Source organism: Chiloscyllium punctatum, chromosome 24, assembly GCF_047496795.1.
Source record: "Chiloscyllium punctatum isolate Juve2018m chromosome 24, sChiPun1.3, whole genome shotgun sequence".
Taxonomy (NCBI): domain Eukaryota; kingdom Metazoa; phylum Chordata; class Chondrichthyes; order Orectolobiformes; family Hemiscylliidae; genus Chiloscyllium; species Chiloscyllium punctatum.
This window is the reverse complement of record NC_092762.1, coordinates 17,467,287-17,486,322: the sequence shown is the minus strand read 5'-3', so window position 1 is coordinate 17,486,322 and position 19,036 is coordinate 17,467,287. Positions and strand designations below refer to the sequence as shown.

The window sequence follows — 19,036 nt, the reverse complement described above, 5'->3', positions numbered from 1 at the left end:
AGAGCAGCCATGGATGTGAGCACCGGCAATATAGCCATTTGCGTTCGGTGGCCCGCCGGCGTTGGTCGGTTAGCTCAGCTGGTTAGAGCGTGGTGCTAATAACGCCAAGGTCGTGGGTTCGATCCCCACACTGACCACATGCAGCGCTTGTGTCGTTGCTGTGTTTCCAAACGACGTACTCCACAAAGCAGGAAGCGCCATCAGCGCAATAAAGCATTTGACAGGGTTAGTACCCGTGATGGCTGCAGCAAAACAACCAGTCTCAGTTGTTTTCACCAACAAATGCAAAACATGAAATATGTGCAGTATTCGACAGACCTGGCACAGTCTCGGAGGAGAACCGGAGTTCAGGCTTCAATTTAATCAAAGATTCGTTCGTGTTATTTTCCTGGATCTCTGTTAATACTCGTCACACGACTTCCAGACGCAATTCGTTCGCTTGCTCACCTCTCATGCATCGACACTGGGAGTTATCATATCACCAGCAATATCATAGAGCCATTCATAAAAGCAAATTACTGCGGATGCTGGAAGCTGAAACCAAAAGAGAAAATGCTGGATAATCTCAGCAGGTCTGGCACCATCTGCAAGGAGAGAAAAGAGCTGACGTTTCGAGTCTAACTGATTAAAGATAAAGATAAAAACAAAGGGGGAGTATTATGGAGCTATTTATACCACGCTGAGAGAAGGTGAGTCAAGGCTCCAGATGCAAAGGTGATAATGACAGTGCATGGAGAGATTAAAGGGAGATTAAGAGGCGTGAATGACGCAGGCTGAAGCCAGCGCTATGTGACAAAATATGTGAGGGATGGGTCAAGCCGAGACAAAATGGAAAACAGGGGAGAAGGGTAGCAAAGCGGGAAGAGGAGAGGAAAAAGGTATTGACAGAGTGGGGAGCGAGAGAAAGAGAGACAGTCAAGAAATAAGAGGTACAGAACAGTGAAAAAAAAACACAACTAAAAAAGATAAATAAAATAATTGAAATAAAATTACCTGAAGTTGTTTGAATTCAACAACTTCAGACAATTTTACTTCTTTTTTATATTTATCTTTTTTATCATTTCACCTGCACTATCATAGAGCCATTAGATATGGACAGCACTGAAAACACAGTCTTCGGTCGCACTCGTCCATTCCGAACAGATATCCTCAACTGATCCAGCCGCGATTGCATGCACTTGACCCATTTCTCTCTCAACCCTTCCTATTCAAGTAGACGTCCAGATTCCTTAACAGTATTGGAATTATACCATCCATCACCAGCTCGTCTGGTAACTTATTCCAGAAACGCACCACCCTCTGCGTACAACCGTTGCCCCTCACTGCCTTTCGAATTCTCACCCTCCCACACCAGATTTATACCCTCTGGTTCTGAACTGCCCCACCTGAGCGAAAGGAACTTGTCTATTTACCCGATTCATTCCCATCATGATTGAAAAACCTCCGTAAGATCAGCTCCCAGCCTCTGACGCGCCAGGCGAAATAGTGAGCGAGTGTTCAGCCTGTAAACGTTTGCACCTTTTCCATTTTCAAATGTAGGGTGTAGGGGCATGCTGTCTGAAGCAATCATTTTAGCAGCTGACCTGTCGCGGACAAACTCTGCAGGAAGGCCTGATAACTTGCTAAATATGTGGTCAAACGAAGATTGCATAAGCAACATGAGTCATTGAGCAAAACGTGCAATTGACTTCTGAGCTGTTGCTGACACCAAAGCAACTGCGTCGTTCGGGAGCAGAAAGAACCCCACTGATAGATTACAATTCCAATGCATTTGGCGTAAGGTTCGTAGCAGTTAATCAGCAGCACATAACCCTGACTCCAAAGGTCTGTGAGTATCCAGAAGAACAGTGAGCGATCGTTGAAGGTACGGTTCTCCAGACGAAATTTGTCAACGTGAGAAGCTGCAGCTGAGCTGGTGGCGTTGCGATTGAAATTGCATGCGTCCGGACATTGTGTTTAATTTTAGATATCAGAGCAAATGGTTAACTCGAGTATGCGCGTTCGGAAAAGTAAATGTTTTTTTTGTTGAAAAGCTTTGCAACGAAAGGAAATACTTCAGACTATCGTAGAAGCAGAAAATGCAGAGCAGCCATAGATGTGAGCACCGGCAATATAGCCATTTGCGTTCGGTGGCCCGCCGGCGTTGGTCGGTTAGCTCAGCTGGTTAGAGCGTGGTGCTAATAACGCCAAGGTCGTGGGTTCGATCCCCACACTGACCACATGCAGCGCTTGTGTCGTTGCTGTGTTTCCAAACGACGTACTCCACAAAGCAGGAAGCGCCATCAGCGCAATAAAGCATTTGACAGGGTTAGTACCCATGATGGCTGCAGCAAAACAACCAGTCTCAGTTGTTTTCACCAACAAATGCAAAACATGAAATATGTGCAGTATTCGACAGACCTGGCACAGTCTCGGAGGAGAACCGGAGTTCAGGCTTCAATTTAATCAAAGATTCGTTCGTGTTATTTTCCTGGATCTCTGTTAATACTCGTCACACGACTTCCAGACGCAATTCGTTCGCTTGCTCACCTCTCATGCATCGACACTGGGAGTTATCATATCACCAGCAATATCATAGAGCCATTCATAAAAGCAAATTACTGCGGATGCTGGAAGCTGAAACCAAAAGAGAAAATGCTGGATAATCTCAGCAGGTCTGGCACCATCTGCAAGGAGAGAAAAGAGCTGACGTTTCGAGTCTAACTGATTAAAGATAAAGATAAAAACAAAGGGGGAGTATTATGGAGCTATTTATACCACGCTGAGAGAAGGTGAGTCAAGGCTCCAGATGCAAAGGTGATAATGACAGTGCATGGAGAGATTAAAGGGAGATTAAGAGGCGTGAATGACGCAGGCTGAAGCCAGCGCTATGTGACAAAATATGTGAGGGATGGGTCAAGCCGAGACAAAATGGAAAACAGGGGAGAAGGGTAGCAAAGCGGGAAGAGGAGAGGAAAAAGGTATTGAGAGAGTGGGGAGCGAGAGAAAGAGAGACAGTCAAGAAATAAGAGGTACAGAACAGTGAAAAAAAAACACAACTAAAAAAGATAAATAAAATAATTGAAATAAAATTACCTGAAGTTGTTTGAATTCAACAACTTCAGACAATTTTACTTCTTTTTTATATTTATCTTTTTTATCATTTCACCTGCACTATCATAGAGCCATTAGATATGGACAGCACTGAAAACACAGTCTTCGGTCGCACTCGTCCATTCCGAACAGATATCCTCAACTGATCCAGCCGCGATTGCATGCACTTGACCCATTTCTCTCTCAACCCTTCCTATTCAAGTAGACGTCCAGATTCCTTAACAGTATTGGAATTATACCATCCATCACCAGCTCGTCTGGTAACTTATTCCAGAAACGCACCACCCTCTGCGTACAACCGTTGCCCCTCACTGCCTTTCGAATTCTCACCCTCCCACACCAGATTTATACCCTCTGGTTCTGAACTGCCCCACCTGAGCGAAAGGAACTTGTCTATTTACCCGATTCATTCCCATCATGATTGAAAAACCTCCGTAAGATCAGCTCCCAGCCTCTGACGCGCCAGGCGAAATAGTGAGCGAGTGTTCAGCCTGTAAACGTTTGCACCTTTTCCATTTTCAAATGTAGGGTGTAGGGGCATGCTGTCTGAAGCAATCATTTTAGCAGCTGACCTGTCGCGGACAAACTCTGCAGGAAGGCCTGATAACTTGCTAAATATGCGGTCAAACGAAGATTGCATAAGCAACATGAGTCATTGAGCAAAACGTGCAATTGACTTCTGAGCTGTTGCTGACACCAAAGCAACTGCGTCGTTCGGGAGCAGAAAGAACCCCACTGATAGATTACAATTCCAATGCATTTGGCGTAAGGTTCGTAGCAGTTAATCAGCAGCACATAACCCTGACTCCAAAGGTCTGTGAGTATCCAGAAGAACAGTGAGCGATCGTTGAAGGTACGGTTCTCCAGACGAAATTTGTCAACGTGAGAAGCTGCAGCTGAGCTGGTGGCGTTGCGATTGAAATTGCATGCGTCCAGACATTGTGTTTAATTTTAGATATCAGAGCAAATGGTTAACTCGAGTATGCGCGTTCGGAAAAGTAAATGTTTTTTTTGTTGAAAAGCTTTGCAACGAAAGGAAATACTTCAGACTATCGTAGAAGCAGAAAATGCAGAGCAGCCATGGATGTGAGCACCGGCAATATAGCCATTTGCGTTCGGTGGCCCGCCGGCGTTGGTCGGTTAGCTCAGCTGGTTAGAGCGTGGTGCTAATAACGCCAAGGTCGTGGGTTCGATCCCCACACTGACCACATGCAGCGCTTGTGTCGTTGCTGTGTTTCCAAACGACGTACTCCACAAAGCAGGAAGCGCCATCAGCGCAATAAAGCATTTGACAGGGTTAGTACCCGTGATGGCTGCAGCAAAACAGCCAGTCTCAGTTGTTTTCACCAACAAATGCAAAACATGAAATATGTGCAGTATTCGACAGACCTGGCACAGTCTCGGAGGAGAACCGGAGTTCAGGCTTCAATTTAATCAAAGATTCGTTCGTGTTATTTTCCTGGATCTCTGTTAATACTCGTCACACGACTTCCAGACGCAATTCGTTCGCTTGCTCACCTTTCATGCATCGACACTGGGAGTTATCATATCACCAGCAATATCATAGAGCCATTCATAAAAGCAAATTACTGCGGATGCTGGAAGCTGAAACCAAAAGAGAAAATGCTGGATAATCTCAGCAGGTCTGGCACCATCTGCAAGGAGAGAAAAGAGCTGACGTTTCGAGTCTAACTGATTAAAGATAAAGATAAAAACAAAGGGGGAGTATTATGGAGCTATTTATACCACGCTGAGAGAAGGTGAGTCAAGGCTCCAGATGCAAAGGTGATAATGACAGTGCATGGAGAGATTAAAGGGAGATTAAGAGGCGTGAATGACGCAGGCTGAAGCCAGCGCTATGTGACAAAATATGTGAGGGATGGGTCAAGCCGAGACAAAATGGAAAACAGGGGAGAAGGGTAGCAAAGCGGGAAGAGGAGAGGAAAAAGGTATTGAGAGAGTGGGGAGCGAGAGAAAGAGAGACAGTCAAGAAATAAGAGGTACAGAACAGTGAAAAAAAAACACAACTAAAAAAGATGATTAAAATAATTGAAATAAAATTACCTGAAGTTGTTTGAATTCAACAACTTCAGACAATTTTACTTCTTTTTTATATTTATCTTTTTTATCATTTCACCTGCACTATCATAGAGCCATTAGATATGGACAGCACTGAAAACACAGTCTTCGGTCGCACTCGTCCATTCCGAACAGATATCCTCAACTGATCCAGCCGCGATTGCATGCACTTGACCCATTTCTCTCTCAACCCTTCCTATTCAAGTAGACGTCCAGATTCCTTAACAGTATTGGAATTATACCATCCATCACCAGCTCGTCTGGTAACTTATTCCAGAAACGCACCACCCTCTGCGTACAACCGTTGCCCCTCACTGCCTTTCGAATTCTCACCCTCCCACACCAGATTTATACCCTCTGGTTCTGAACTGCCCCACCTGAGCGAAAGGAACTTGTCTATTTACCCGATTCATTCCCATCATGATTGAAAAACCTCCGTAAGATCAGCTCCCAGCCTCTGACGCGCCAGGCGAAATAGTGAGCGAGTGTTCAGCCTGTAAACGTTTGCACCTTTTCCATTTTCAAATGTAGGGTGTAGGGGCATGCTGTCTGAAGCAATCATTTTAGCAGCTGACCTGTCGCGGACAAACTCTGCAGGAAGGCCTGATAACTTGCTAAATATGCGGTCAAACGAAGATTGCATAAGCAACATGAGTCATTGAGCAAAACGTGCAATTGACTTCTGAGCTGTTGCTGACACCAAAGCAACTGCGTCGTTCGGGAGCAGAAAGAACCCCACTGATAGATTACAATTCCAATGCATTTGGCGTAAGGTTCGTAGCAGTTAATCAGCAGCACATAACCCTGACTCCAAAGGTCTGTGAGTATCCAGAAGAACAGTGAGCGATCGTTGAAGGTACGGTTCTCCAGACGAAATTTGTCAACGTGAGAAGCTGCAGCTGAGCTGGTGGCGTTGCGATTGAAATTGCATGCGTCCAGACATTGTGTTTAATTTTAGATATCAGAGCAAATGGTTAACTCGAGTATGCGCGTTCGGAAATGTAAATTTTTTTTTGTTGAAAAGCTTTGCAACGAAAGGAAATACTTCAGACTATCGTAGAAGCAGAAAATGCAGAGCAGCCATGGATGTGAGCACCGGCAATATAGCCATTTGCGTTCGGTGGCCCGCAGGCGTTGGTCGGTTAGCTCAGCTGGTTAGAGCGTGGTGCTAATAACGCCAAGGTCGTGGGTTCGATCCCCACACTGACCACATGCAGCGCTTGTGTCGTTGCTGTGTTTCCAAACGACGTACTCCACAAAGCAGGAAGCGCCATCAGCGCCATAAAGCATTTGACAGGGTTAGTACCCGTGATGGCTGCAGCAAAACAACCAGTCTCAGTTGTTTTCACCAACAAATGCAAAACATGAAATATGTGCAGTATTCGACAGACCTGGCACAGTCTCGGAGGAGAACCGGAGTTCAGGCTTCAATTTAATCAAAGATTCGTTCGTGTTATTTTCCTGGATCTCTGTTAATACTCGTCACACGACTTCCAGACGCAATTCGTTCGCTTGCTCACCTCTCATGCATCGACACTGGGAGTTATCATATCACCAGCAATATCATAGAGCCATTCATAAAAGCAAATTACTGCGGATGCTGGAAGCTGAAACCAAAAGAGAAAATGCTGGATAATCTCAGCAGGTCTGGCACCATCTGCAAGGAGAGAAAAGAGCTGACGTTTCGAGTCTAACTGATTAAAGATAAAGATAAAAACAAAGGGGGAGTATTATGGAGCTATTTATACCACGCTGAGAGAAGGTGAGTCAAGGCTCCAGATGCAAAGGTGATAATGACAGTGCATGGAGAGATTAAAGGGAGATTAAGAGGCGTGAATGACGCAGGCTGAAGCCAGCGCTATGTGACAAAATATGTGAGGGATGGGTCAAGCCGAGACAAAATGGAAAACAGGGGAGAAGGGTAGCAAAGCGGGAAGAGGAGAGGAAAAAGGTATTGACAGAGTGGGGAGCGAGAGAAAGAGAGACAGTCAAGAAATAAGAGGTACAGAACAGTGAAAAAAAAACACAACTAAAAAAGATAAATAAAATAATTGAAATAAAATTACCTGAAGTTGTTTGAATTCAACAACTTCAGACAATTTTACTTCTTTTTTATATTTATCTTTTTTATCATTTCACCTGCACTATCATAGAGCCATTAGATATGGACAGCACTGAAAACACAGTCTTCGGTCGCACTCGTCCATTCCGAACAGATATCCTCAACTGATCCAGCCGCGATTGCATGCACTTGACCCATTTCTCTCTCAACCCTTCCTATTCAAGTAGACGTCCAGATTCCTTAACAGTATTGGAATTATACCATCCATCACCAGCTCGTCTGGTAACTTATTCCAGAAACGCACCACCCTCTGCGTACAACCGTTGCCCCTCACTGCCTTTCGAATTCTCACCCTCCCACACCAGATTTATACCCTCTGGTTCTGAACTGCCCCACCTGAGCGAAAGGAACTTGTCTATTTACCCGATTCATTCCCATCATGATTGAAAAACCTCCGTAAGATCAGCTCCCAGCCTCTGACGCGCCAGGCGAAATAGTGAGCGAGTGTTCAGCCTGTAAACGTTTGCACCTTTTCCATTTTCAAATGTAGGGTGTAGGGGCATGCTGTCTGAAGCAATCATTTTAGCAGCTGACCTGTCGCGGACAAACTCTGCAGGAAGGCCTGATAACTTGCTAAATATGCGGTCAAACGAAGATTGCATAAGCAACATGAGTCATTGAGCAAAACGTGCAATTGACTTCTGAGCTGTTGCTGACACCAAAGCAACTGCGTCGTTCGGGAGCAGAAAGAACCCCACTGATAGATTACAATTCCAATGCATTTGGCGTAAGGTTCGTAGCAGTTAATCAGCAGCACATAACCCTGACTCCAAAGGTCTGTGAGTATCCAGAAGAACAGTGAGCGATCGTTGAAGGTACGGTTCTCCAGACGAAATTTATCAACGTGAGAAGCTGCAGCTGAGCTGGTGGCGTTGCGATTGAAATTGCATGCGTCCAGACATTGTGTTTAATTTTAGATATCAGAGCAAATGGTTAACTCGAGTATGCGCGTTCGGAAAAGTAAATGTTTTTTTTGTTGAAAAGCTTTGCAACGAAAGGATATACTTCAGACTATCGTAGAAGCAGAAAATGCAGAGCAGCCATGGATGTGAGCACCGGCAATATAGCCATTTGCGTTCGGTGGCCCGCCGGCGTTGGTCGGTTAGCTCAGCTGGTTAGAGCGTGGTGCTAATAACGCCAAGGTCGTGGGTTCGATCCCCACACTGACCACATGCAGCGCTTGTGTCGTTGCTGTGTTTCCAAACGACGTACTCCACAAAGCAGGAAGCGCCATCAGCGCAATAAAGCATTTGACAGGGTTAGTACCCGTGATGGCTGCAGCAAAACAGCCAGTCTCAGTTGTTTTCACCAACAAATGCAAAACATGAAATATGTGCAGTATTCGACAGACCTGGCACAGTCTCGGAGGAGAACCGGAGTTCAGGCTTCAATTTAATCAAAGATTCGTTCGTGTTATTTTCCTGGATCTCTGTTAATACTCGTCACACGACTTCCAGACGCAATTCGTTCGCTTGCTCACCTCTCATGCATCGACACTGGGAGTTATCATATCACCAGCAATATCATAGAGCCATTCATAAAAGCAAATTACTGCGGATGCTGGAAGCTGAAACCAAAAGAGAAAATGCTGGATAATCTCAGCAGGTCTGGCACCATCTGCAAGGAGAGAAAAGAGCTGACGTTTCGAGTCTAACTGATTAAAGATAAAGATAAAAACAAAGGGGGAGTATTATGGAGCTATTTATACCACGCTGAGAGAAGGTGAGTCAAGGCTCCAGATGCAAAGGTTATAATGACAGTGCATGGAGAGATTAAAGGGAGATTAAGAGGCGTGAATGACCCAGGCTGAAGCCAGCGCTATGTGACAAAATATGTGAGGGATGGGTCAAGCCGAGACAAAATGGAAAACAGGGGAGAAGGGTAGCAAAGCGGGAAGAGGAGAGGAAAAAGGTATTGAGAGAGTGGGGAGCGAGAGAAAGAGAGACAGTCAAGAAATAAGTGGTACAGAACAGTGAAAAAAAAACACAACTAAAAAAGATAAATAAAATAATTGAAATAAAATTACCTGAAGTTGTTTGAATTCAACAACTTCAGACAATTTTACTTCTTTTTTTTATTTATCTTTTTTTATCATTTCACCTGCACTATCATAGAGCCATTAGATATGGACAGCACTGAAAACACAGTCTTCGGTCGCACTCGTCCATTCCGAACAGATATCCTCAACTGATCCAGCCGCGATTGCATGCACTTGACCCATTTCTCTCTCAACCCTCCCTATTCAAGTAGACGTCCAGATTCCTTAACAGTATTGGAATTATACCATCCATCACCAGCTCGTCTGGTAACTTATTCCAGAAACGCACCACCCTCTGCGTACAACCGTTGCCCCTCACTGCCTTTCGAATTCTCACCCTCCCACACCAGATTTATACCCTCTGGTTCTGAACTGCCCCACCTGAGCGAAAGGAACTTGTCTATTTACCCGATTCATTCCCATCATGATTGAAAAACCTCCGTAAGATCAGCTCCCAGCCTCTGACGCGCCAGGCGAAATAGTGAGCGAGTGTTCAGCCTGTAAACGTTTGCACCTTTTCCATTTTCAAATGTAGGGTGTAGGGGCATGCTGTCTGAAGCAATCATTTTAGCAGCTGACCTGTCGCGGACAAACTCTGCAGGAAGGCCTGATAACTTGCTAAATATGCGGTCAAACGAAGATTGCATAAGCAACATGAGTCATTGAGCAAAACGTGCAATTGACTTCTGAGCTGTTGCTGACACCAAAGCAACTGCGTCGTTCGGGAGCAGAAAGAACCCCACTGATAGATTACAATTCCAATGCATTTGGCGTAAGGTTCGTAGCAGTTAATCAGCAGCACATAACCCTGACTCCAAAGGTCTGTGAGTATCCAGAAGAACAGTGAGCGATCGTTGAAGGTACGGTTCTCCAGACGAAATTTGTCAACGTGAGAAGCTGCAGCTGAGCTGGTGGCGTTGCGATTGAAATTGCATGCGTCCAGACATTGTGTTTAATTTTAGATATCAGAGCAAATGGTTAACTCGAGTATGCGCGTTCGGAAAAGTAAATGTTTTTTTTGTTGAAAAGCTTTGCAACGAAAGGAAATACTTCAGACTATCGTAGAAGCAGAAAATGCAGAGCAGCCATGGATGTGAGCACCGGCAATATAGCCATTTGCGTTCGGTGGCCCGCCGGCGTTGGTCGGTTAGCTCAGCCGGTTAGAGCGTGGTGCTAATAACGCCAAGGTCGTGGGTTCGATCCCCACACTGACCACATGCAGCGCTTGTGTCGTTGCTGTGTTTCCAAACGACGTACTCCACAAAGCAGGAAGCGCCATCAGCGCAATAAAGCATTTGACAGGGTTAGTACCCGTGATGGATGCAGCAAAACAGCCAGTCTCAGTTGTTTTCACCAACAAATGCAAAACATGAAATATGTGCAGTATTCGACAGACCTGGCACAGTCTCTGAGGAGAACCGGAGTTCAGGCTTCAATTTAATCAAAGATTCGTTCGTGTTATTTTCCTGGATCTCTGTTAATACTCGTCACACGACTTCCAGACGCAATTCGTTCGCTTGCTCACCTCTCATGCATCGACACTGGGAGTTATCATATCACCAGCAATATCATAGAGCCATTCATAAAAGCAAATTACTGCGGATGCTGGAAGCTGAAACCAAAAGAGAAAATGCTGGATAATCTCAGCAGGTCTGGCACCATCTGCAAGGAGAGAAAAGAGCTGACGTTTCGAGTCTAACTGATTAAAGATAAAGATAAAAACAAAGGGGGAGTATTATGGAGCTATTTATACCACGCTGAGAGAAGGTGAGTCAAGGCTCCAGATGCAAAGGTGATAATGACAGTGCATGGAGAGATTAAAGGGAGATTAAGGGGCGTGAATGACCCAGGCTGAAGCCAGCGCTATGTGACAAAATATGTGAGGGATGGGTCAAGCCGAGACAAAATGGAAAACAGGGGAGAAGGGTAGCAAAGCGGGAAGAGGAGAGGAAAAAGGTATTGAGAGAGTGGGGAGCGAGAGAAAGAGAGACAGTCAAGAAATAAGAGGTACAGAACAGTGAAAAAAAAACACAACTAAAAAAGATAAATAAAATAATTGAAATAAAATTACCTGAAGTTGTTTGAATTCAACAACTTCAGACAATTTTACTTCTTTTTTTTATTTATCTTTTTTATCATTTCACCTGCACTATCATAGAGCCATTAGATATGGACAGCACTGAAAACACAGTCTTCGGTCGCACTCGTCCATTCCGAACAGATATCCTCAACTCATCCAGCCGCGATTGCATGCACTTGACACATTTCTCTCTAAACCCTTCCTATTCAAGTACACGTCCAGATTCCTTAACAGTATTGGAATTATACCATCCATCACCAGCTCGTCTGGTAACTTATTCCAGAAACGCACCACCCTCTGCGTACAACCGTTGCCCCTCACTGCCTTTCGAATTCTCACCCTCCCACACCAGATTTATACCCTCTGGTTCTGAACTGCCCCACCTGAGCGAAAGGAACTTGTCTATTTACCCGATTCATTCCCATCATGATTGAAAAACCTCCGTAAGATCAGCTCCCAGCCTCTGACGCGCCAGGCGAAATAGTGAGCGAGTGTTCAGCCTGTAAACGTTTGCACCTTTTCCATTTTCAAATGTAGGGTGTAGGGGCATGCTGTCTGAAGCCATCATTTTAGCAGCTGACCTGTCGCGGACAAACTCTGCAGGAAGGCCCGATAACTTGCTAAATATGCGGTCAAACGAAGATTGCATAAGCAACATGAGTCATTGAGCAAAACGTGCAATTGACTTCTGAGCTGTTGCTGACACCAAAGCAACTGCGTCGTTCGGGAGCAGAAAGAACCCCACTGATAGATTACAATTCCAATGCATTTGGCGTAAGGTTCGTAGCAGTTAATCAGCAGCACATAACCCTGACTCCAAAGGTCTGTGAGTATCCAGAAGAACAGTGAGCGATCGTTGAAGGTACGGTTCTCCAGACGAAATTTGTCAACGTGAGAAGCTGCAGCTGAGCTGGTGGCGTTGCGATTGAAATTGCATGCGTCCGGACGTTGTGTTTAATTTTAGATATCAGAGCAAATGGTTAACTCGAGTATGCGCGTTCGGAAAAGTAAATGTTTTTTTTGTTGAAAAGCTTTGCAACGAAAGGAAATACTTCAGACTAATGTGCGATCGATGAGAAGCAGAAAATGCAGAGCAGCCGTGGTTGTGAGCACCGGCAATATAGCCATTTGCGTTCGGTGGCTTGCGGGCGGTGGTCGGTTAGCTCAGCTGGTTCGAGCGTGGTGCTAATAACGCCAAGGTCGTGGGTTCGATCCCCACACTGACCACATGCAGCGCTTGTGTGGTTGCTGTGTTTCCAAACGAAGTACTCCTCAAAGCAAGAAGCGCCATCGGCGCAATAAAGTATTTGACAGGGTTAGTCGCACGACTTGATCGCTGTACCCGTGATGGCTGCAGCAAAACAGCCAGTCTCAGTTGTTTTCACCAACAAAAGCTAAACATGACATATGTGCAGTATTCGACAGACCTGGCACAGTCTCGGAGGAGAACCGGAGTTCAGGCTTCAGTTTAATCAAAGATTCGTTCGTGTTATTTTCCTGGATCTCTGTTAATACTCGTCACACGACTTCCAGACGCAATTCGTTCGCTTGCTCACCTCTCATGCATCGACACTGGGAGTTATCATATCACCAGCAATATCATAGAGCCATTCATAAAAGCAAATTACTGCGGATGCTGGAATCTGAAACCAAAAGAGAAAATGCTGGAAAATCTCAGCAGGTCTGGCACCATCTGCAAGGAGAGAAAAGAGCTGACGTTTCGTGTCTAACTGATTAAAGATAAAGATAAAAACAAAGGGGGAGTATTATGGAGCTATTTATACCACGCTGAGAGAAGGTGAGTCAAGGCTCCAGATGCAAAGGTGATAATGACAGTGCATGGAGAGATTAAAGGGAGATTAAGAGGCGTGAATGACCCAGGCTGAAGCCAGCGCTATGTGACAAAATATGTGAGGGATGGGTCAAGCAGAGACAAAATGGAAAACAGGGGAGAAGGGTAGCAAAGCGGGAAGAGGAGAAGCTGCAGCTGAGCTGGTGGCGTTGCGATTGAAATTGCATGCGTCCGGACGTTGTGTTTAATTTTAGATATCAGAGCAAATGGTTAACTCGAGTATGCGCGTTCGGAAAAGTAAATGTTTTTTTTGTTGAAAAGCTTTGCAACGAAAGGAAATACTTCAGACTATCGTGCGATCGATGAGAAGCAGAAAATGCAGAGCAGCCGTGGTTGTGAGCAATTCGTTCGTTTGAATTCAACAACTTCAGACAATTTTACTTCTTTTTTTTTATTTATCTTTTTTATCATTTCACCTGCACTATCATAGAGCCATTAGATATGGACAGCACTGAAAACACAGTCTTCGGTCGCACTCGTCCATTCCGAACAGATATCCTCAACTCATCCAGCCGCGATTGCATGCACTTGACACATTTCTCTCTAAACCCTTCCTATTCAAGTACACGTCCAGATTCCTTAACAGTATTGGAATTATACCATCCATCACCAGCTCGTCTGGTAACTTATTCCAGAAACGCACCACCCTCTGCGTACAACCGTTGCCCCTCACTGCCTTTCGAATTCTCACCCTCCCACACCAGATTTATACCCTCTGGTTCTGAACTGCCCCACCTGAGCGAAAGGAACTTGTCTATTTTCCCGATTCATTCCCATCATGATTGAAAAACCTCCGTAAGATCAGCTCCCAGCCTCTGACGCGCCAGGCGAAATAGTGAGCGAGTGTTCAGCCTGTAAACGTTTGCACCTTTTCCATTTTCAAATGTAGGGTGTAGGGGCATGCTGTCTGAAGCAATCATTTTAGCAGCTGACCTGTCGCGGACAAACTCTGCAGGAAGGCCCGATAACTTGCTAAATATGCGGTCAAACGAAGATTGCATAAGCAACATGAGTCATTGAGCAAAACGTGCAATTGACTTCTGAGCTGTTGCTGACACCAAAGCAACTGCGTCGTTCGGGAGCAGAAAGAACCCCACTGATAGATTACAATTCCAATGCATTTGGCGTAAGGTTCGTAGCAGTTAATCAGCAGCACATAACCCTGACTCCAAAGGTCTGTGAGTATCCAGAAGAACAGTGAGCGATCGTTGAAGGTACGGTTCTCCAGACGAAATTTGTCAACGTGAGAAGCTGCAGCTGAGCTGGTGGCGTTGCGATTGAAATTGCATGCGTCCGGACATTGTGTTTAATTTTAGATATCAGACCAAATGGTGAACTCGAGTATGCGCGTTCGGAAAAGTAAATGTTTTTTTTGTTGAAAAGCTTTGCAACGAAAGGAAATACTTCAGACTATCGTGCGATCGATGAGAAGCAGAAAATGCAGAGCAGCCGTGGTTGTGAGCACCGGCAATATAGCCATTTGCGTTCGGTGGCGTGCCGGCGGTGGTCGGTTAGCTCAGCTGGTTCGAGCGTGGTGCTAATAACGCCAAGGTCGGGGGTTCGATCCCCACACTGACCACATGCAGCGCTTGTGTGGTTGCTGTGTTTCCAAACGAAGTACTCCTCAAAGCAAGAAGCGCCATCGGCGCAATAAAGTATTTGACAGGGTTAGTCGCACGGCTTGATCGCTGTACCCGTGATGGCTGCAGCAAAACAGCCAGTCTCAGTTGTTTTCACCAACAAATGCTAAACATGACATATGTGCAGGATTCGACAGACCTGGCACAGTCTCGGAGGAGAACCGGAGTTCAGGCTTCAGTTTAATCAAAGATTCGTTCGTGTTATTTTCCTGGATCTCTGTTAATACTCGTCACACGACTTCCAGACGCAATTCGTTCGCTTGCTCACCTCTCATGCATCGACACTGGGAGTTATCATATCACCAGCAATATCATAGAGCCATTCATAAAAGCAAATTACTGCGGATGCTGGAATCTGAAACCAAAAGAGAAAATGCTGGAAAATCTCAGCAGGTCTGGCACCATCTGCAAGGAGAGAAAAGAGCTGACGTTTCGTGTCTAACTGATTAAAGATAAAGATAAAAACAAAGGGGGAGTATTATGGAGCTATTTATACCACGCTGAGAGAAGGTGAGTCAAGGCTCCAGATGCAAAGGTGATAATGACAGTGCATGGAGAGATTAAAGGGAGATTAAGAGGCGTGAATGACCCAGGCTGAAGCCAGCGCTATGTGACAAAATATGTGAGGGATGGGTCAAGCAGAGACAAAATGGAAAACAGGGGAGAAGGGTAGCAAAGCGGGAAGAGGAGAAGCTGCAGCTGAGCTGGTGGCGTTGCGATTGAAATTGCATGCGTCCGGACGTTGTGTTTAATTTTAGATATCAGAGCAAATGGTTAACTCGAGTATGCGCGTTCGGAAAAGTAAATGTTTTTTTTGTTGAAAAGCTTTGCAACGAAAGGAAATACTTCAGACTAATGTGCGATCGATGAGAAGCAGAAAATGCAGAGCAGCCGTGGTTGTGAGCACCGGCAATATAGCCATTTGCGTTCGGTGGCGGGCCGGCGGTGGTCGGTTAGCTCAGCTGGTTCGAGCGTGGTGCTAATAACGCCAAGGTCGTGGGTTCGATCCCCACACTGACCACATGCAGCGCTTGTGTGGTTGCTGTGTTTCCAAACGAAGTACTCCTCAAAGCAAGAAGCGCCATCGGCGCAATAAAGTATTTGACAGGGTTAGTCGCACGACTTGATCGCTGTACCCGTGATGGCTGCAGCAAAACAGCCAGTCTCAGTTGTTTTCACCAACAAATGCAAAACATGACATATGTGCAGTATTCGACAGACCTGGCACAGTCTCGGAGGAGAAGCGGAGTTCTGGCTTCAGTTTAATCAAAGATTCGTTCGTGTTATTTTCCTGGATCTCTGTTAATACTCGTCACACGACTTCCAGACGCAATTCGTTCGCTTGCTCACCTCTCATGCATCGACACTGGGAGTTATCATATCACCAGCAATATCATAGAGCCATTCATAAAAGCAAATTACTGCGGATGCTGGAATCTGAAACCAAAAGAGAAAATGCTGGAAAATCTCAGCAGGTCTGGCACCATCTGCAAGGAGAGAAAAGAGCTGACGTTTCGTGTCTAACTGATTAAAGATAAAGATAAAAACAAAGGGGGAGTATTATGGAGCTATTTATACCACGCTGAGAGAAGGTGAGTCAAGGCTCCAGATGCAAAGGTGATAATGACAGTGCATGGATAGATTAAAGGGAGATTAAGAGGCGTGAATGACCCAGGCTGAAGCCAGCGCTATGTGACAAAATATGTGAGGGATGGGTCAAGCAGAGACAAAATGGAAAACAGGGGAGAAGGGTAGCAAAGCGGGAAGAGGAGAGGAAAAAGGTATTGAGAGAGTGGGGAGCGAGAGAAAGAGAGACAGTCAAGAAATAAGAGGTACAGAACAGTGAAAAAAAAACACAACTAAAAAAGATAAATAAAATAATTGAAATAAAATTACCTGAAGTTGTTTGAATTCAACAACTTCAGATAATTTTACTTCTTTTTTTTTATTTATCTTTTTTATCATTTCACCTGCACTATCATAGAGCCATTAGATATGGACAGCACTGAAAACACAGTCTTCGGTCGCACTCGTCCATTCCGAACAGATATCCTCAACTCATCCAGCCGCGATTGCATGCACTTGACACATTTCTCTCTAAACCCTTCCTATTCAAGTACACGTCCAGATTCCTTAACAGTATTGGAATTATACCATCCATCACCAGCTCGTCTGGTAACTTATTCCAGAAACGCACCACCCTCTGCGTACAACCGTTGCCCCTCACTGCCTTTCGAATTCTCACCCTCCCACACCAGATTTATACCCTCTGGTTCTGAACTGCCCGACCTGAGCGAAAGGAACTTGTCTATTTACCCGATTCATTCCCATCATGATTGAAAAACCTCCGTAAGATCAGCTCCCAGCCTCTGACGCGCCAGGCGAAATAGTGAGCGAGTGTTCAGCCTGTAAACGTTTGCACCTTTTCCATTTTCAAATGTAGGGTGTAGGGGCATGCTGTCTGAAGCAATCATTTTAGCAGCTGACCTGTCGCGGACAAACTCTGCAGGAAGGCCCGATAACTTGCTAAATATGCGGTCAAACGAAGATTGCATAAGCAACATGAGTCATTGAGCAAAACGTGCAATTGACTTCTGAGCTGTTGCTGACACCAAAGCAACTGCGTCGTTCGGGAGCAGAAAGAACCCCACTGATAGATTACAATTCCAATGCATTTGGCGTAAGGTTCGTAGCAGTTAATCAGCAGCACATAACCCTGACTCCAAAGGTCTGTGAGTATCCAGAAGAACAGTGAGCGATCGTTGAAGGTACGGTTCTCCAGACGAAATTTGTCAACGTGAGAAGCTGCAGCTGAGCTGGTGGCGTTGCGATTGAAATTGCATGCGTCCGGACGTTGTGTTTAATTTTAGATATCAGAGCAAATGGTTAACTCGAGTATGCGCGTTCGGAAAAGTAAATGTTTTTTTTTGTTGAAAAGCTTTGCAACGAAAGGAAATACTTCAGACTATCGTGCGATCGATGAGAAGCAGAAAATGCAGAGCAGCCGTGGTTGTGAGCACCGGCAATATAGCCATTTGCGTTCGGTAGCGTGCCGGCGGTGGTCGGTTAGCTCAGCTGGTTCGAGCGTGGTGCTAATAACGCCAAGGTCGTGGGTTCGATCCCCACACTGACCACATGCAGCGCTTGTGTGGTTGCTGTGTTTCCAAACGACGTACTCCACAAAGCAAGAAGCGCCATCAGCGCAATAAAGTATTTGACAGGGTTAGTCGCACGACTTGATCGCCGTACCCGTGATGGCTGCAGCAAAACAGCCAGTCTCGGTTGTTTTCACCAACAAATGCAAAACATGAAATATGTGCAGTATTCGACAGACCTGCCACAGTCTCCGAGGAGAATTTACTATCACCGCACAGCTCTGCTCTAACCAGCGCATGTTTCGTGTGGGGATTGAACCCACGACACAGGGAAAATGCGCCAACTCCACACACACACACACACACACACACACCCGAGGCGAGAATTGAACCTAGGACCCGAGTGCTGTGCGGTAGCAGTGCTAACCACTGAGCCACCATGCCACCTCGAGAATATGGATGTAATGGAATATATACAATTGCTAAACACATATGTGATGGATATTTCATATGCAGAAAGGTAAATAAGAAAGTCTTGAGAAAACAGACCCCGGGAGGAAGAGACCCGGGATTGAGACTCTTCCAGAGTATACAAGAAGATTATCCTGAACTACCCAGAGTAGGAAGACTAAAATATATGCTGGTCATAGTAGATCATCTGTCTGGTTGGGCTGAGGCATACCCCCGAGCTCCTGCCACTGTGAGTATGGCGTGTAAAACAATATTGGAGCACATAATTCCCCGATATGGGCTAGTGAACCATATAGATTCCGACCAAGGAACTCATTTTACCTCTAAAGTGTTACAGGAGGTAAGGAAAGGGTTGGGAATTTTCTGGGAGTTCCATACTCCATGGCACCCACCATCATCAGGAAGGTTTGAGAGAATGAACCAAACACTCAAATGACAGCTCTTTAAATTGATAATAGAAACCAGACTCCCTTGGACCAAATGTTTACCTAAGCTCTCTTGCGAGTACAAACAGCCCCAAGGAAAAGTTTGGGACTATCCCCTATGAAATCATATTTGGATTACCT

The 19,036-nt window shown here is 45.3% G+C and overlaps 9 non-coding genes across 9 annotated transcripts; all 9 read left to right on the top strand.

The window, feature by feature from the left end:
- Nucleotides 1-63: 63 nt before the first annotated feature.
- On the top strand, nucleotides 64-137 carry trnai-aau (transfer RNA isoleucine (anticodon AAU)). The gene has a single exon. It is a non-coding gene; the product is annotated as a tRNA-Ile (tRNA).
- Nucleotides 138-2,145: 2,008 nt separating this feature from the next.
- Nucleotides 2,146-2,219, top strand: trnai-aau (transfer RNA isoleucine (anticodon AAU)). Its single transcript has one exon. It is a non-coding gene; the product is annotated as a tRNA-Ile (tRNA).
- A 2,008-nt stretch (nucleotides 2,220-4,227) lies between these two features.
- On the top strand, nucleotides 4,228-4,301 carry trnai-aau (transfer RNA isoleucine (anticodon AAU)). Its single transcript has one exon. It is a non-coding gene; the product is annotated as a tRNA-Ile (tRNA).
- A 2,007-nt stretch (nucleotides 4,302-6,308) lies between these two features.
- Nucleotides 6,309-6,382, top strand: trnai-aau (transfer RNA isoleucine (anticodon AAU)). Its single transcript has one exon. It is a non-coding gene; the product is annotated as a tRNA-Ile (tRNA).
- A 2,008-nt stretch (nucleotides 6,383-8,390) lies between these two features.
- Nucleotides 8,391-8,464, top strand: trnai-aau (transfer RNA isoleucine (anticodon AAU)). The gene has a single exon. It is a non-coding gene; the product is annotated as a tRNA-Ile (tRNA).
- A 2,009-nt stretch (nucleotides 8,465-10,473) lies between these two features.
- Nucleotides 10,474-10,547, top strand: trnai-aau (transfer RNA isoleucine (anticodon AAU)). The gene has a single exon. It is a non-coding gene; the product is annotated as a tRNA-Ile (tRNA).
- Nucleotides 10,548-12,565: 2,018 nt separating this feature from the next.
- trnai-aau (transfer RNA isoleucine (anticodon AAU)) lies at nucleotides 12,566-12,639 on the top strand. The gene has a single exon. It is a non-coding gene; the product is annotated as a tRNA-Ile (tRNA).
- A 3,212-nt stretch (nucleotides 12,640-15,851) lies between these two features.
- On the top strand, nucleotides 15,852-15,925 carry trnai-aau (transfer RNA isoleucine (anticodon AAU)). Its single transcript has one exon. It is a non-coding gene; the product is annotated as a tRNA-Ile (tRNA).
- Nucleotides 15,926-17,964: 2,039 nt separating this feature from the next.
- On the top strand, nucleotides 17,965-18,038 carry trnai-aau (transfer RNA isoleucine (anticodon AAU)). Its single transcript has one exon. It is a non-coding gene; the product is annotated as a tRNA-Ile (tRNA).
- The last annotated feature ends 998 nt before the right edge of the window (nucleotides 18,039-19,036 follow it).